This window comes from Microtus ochrogaster, linkage group LG7_11, assembly GCF_000317375.1.
Source record: "Microtus ochrogaster isolate Prairie Vole_2 linkage group LG7_11, MicOch1.0, whole genome shotgun sequence".
In the NCBI taxonomy this organism is placed as follows: Eukaryota; Metazoa; Chordata; class Mammalia; order Rodentia; family Cricetidae; genus Microtus; species Microtus ochrogaster.
The window spans coordinates 19,494,372-19,496,600 of NC_022032.1; positions in this window are offsets into that span (position 1 = coordinate 19,494,372).

Consider the following 2,229-nt stretch of genomic DNA (forward strand, 5'->3'; position numbering starts at 1 on the left):
CTCATATGTGAAACATTCAAAATGCACTACATACGGAAAAGATTGTTCCTTTTTTTATTCTGGATCTAAATTTCTCTAGTATTCACTGTTACGCTGTCTCCATTTGGTTGGCGGCTACACAGCCTCCCCCTCCACATATGGCAGATGACCTGTGGAGTCCAGCTTCCATTCTTCTCCCACGGAACTCACAGATAGCGTACACCACGCCGCGAGTCTGTGCCTCCCAGCTTTCCATTCAAAAAGAGAATGTTTAAAAAACACCAATTATTGCAAATACAGCGAACAATGGGATTGAATAAACAGCATCCACATCATGAGGAAAATGGAATATTAGGTCACTAACACGCACTTCAATTTTAAGTGATAAGTAACTTCCTGATTATCTTTTTTTGCTTGTTTTGGTTTTGGTTTTTCAAGACAGGGTCTCACTGTGTAACAGCCTTACCTGTCCTGAGACTTTGAGGTCCACCTGCCTCTGCCTCCTAAGTGCTGAGATTAAAAGCCTGTGCCACCACTGCCTGGCTGACTTCCTGATTCTCTTATTTAAAGCTCTGACGGGAATTTAAGCTTAAATAGGCTGGCCAGTAATCCCTTCGCCTGGGTTAAAATTCAGCCCTGCTGACATCTGAAATCAGACTGATGCAAGCTGGCTTGCTGTCACCTTTCAAGTACTACTCTGTTGTTGTTGCTGTTGCTTAAATGTTCTGCAAAATCATTTTTCTAGATGAGAATCCAAATTTCCCCTTACTCAGAAATAAATCAATACTCAGAAATAAATCAATCCGGCAAGGTGGGCCAGGAGATCCGGAAGTGTGCACTTTGCAGAAGACCGACTTAGGAATCCTCAGGTGTGATTTGGGGACCCTGATAGGTGGATAAGAACATCCCAACTCTGAACCTGACCCCACCGTGAGCACTTCCCTCCCTTTGGACCTGACCCCACGGTTCATTCACACTCCCTCCCCTTACTACATCCGCTCCCAACCACTTCGCCACTGCCTTCTTATTTTGTTTGTTTCATAAACACTTAACTCCTATCTAAGTTGACTTCTCTATGGCCTGCCCCCCCGCCCCAGGAATATAATCTGCCGTGAACAGGACTCTTATGTGGCTTTCTAATTCAGTCCAAACTTCCAGAACACGTAAGACTCGGTTTATAAAAGATGCTCAATCACTGTGAACTGAATTCTGTGTAAGTTCTTGTGCTATTTAACAACTGTGATGTGCCTTATACATCCATAAGCAAACAGGTGAAGTTTTAGGGTCCTTACTTCTTCTTAGAGGTGGAGAAAGAGTGAAAGGAGAAGCACGTCTACTCACCCACTCCAAGTTACAAATGAAAAATGTACCGTTAACTCAAAGGTTTTGAGCAAAACAAGACAGTACTAAATTTTGGAACTGCTGCTGTGTGTCCTGAACCTAAGTGAGGATGCCATTCTGAAAGCTCTGGAAAGTCATTTTAAAGAGCAGAAAGCTCTTCCACAAAGTAGTAAACGACTCACGCCATCAGCAAATAGAAGCCCTGGGGACAGCAGTCACTCCAACAAACCTTTTTATGAAGTTGAGCCACCGCCATTCCCCCTGGCCCCAAAGTCCTAGGGCAATTTCAGTTTTATGAGGCTCTCAATCAGCCAAGTTACAGTAAAAAGAGATCTTTTAAAGGGTTATTATAAACAGACGGAAGGTAAAGGTTACTGTAAGCCAAAGAGAAGATCCACACGAAGGAGGACAGTTCTTTCCCGCATTCCATAACCACAACCGTGATGTCCTACACCTCGCTAAGGGCAGCTTTTCCTCTTAGCAAACCACAGTGGTTCCTGGCGGTCCATCTCCAACCCCTACCTCTCCCCCTTTTTAAATCAGACATCAACCTAAGCCGCATTACTTCTTAACCAATATGGTGGAAGACTGAACATTATAGGTACTAGGTACAAGTACACGGGACCGGACAGTGAGCTACCCAACCAAGTTTTCCCGTCTGAAAACCGTCATAAAGTTATCTCGCCAGCACTACCATGGATCTAAGACCCAAACATGATTTACCAGTGCTGAGTGCGACGCCGGCGTCCTGTGGGTGCAGTGTACACGATTTTTCTCAGCACTCACCAACTGCACCCCAACATCGGAGACCCGCCTGGATCACTAGGTGCTCCGGGCTGTGGTGGAGGATTGGGGCGGGGGATGAGTAAACACACCGCGCGTGGCCAAGCCCGCACTGCCCAATCTTCC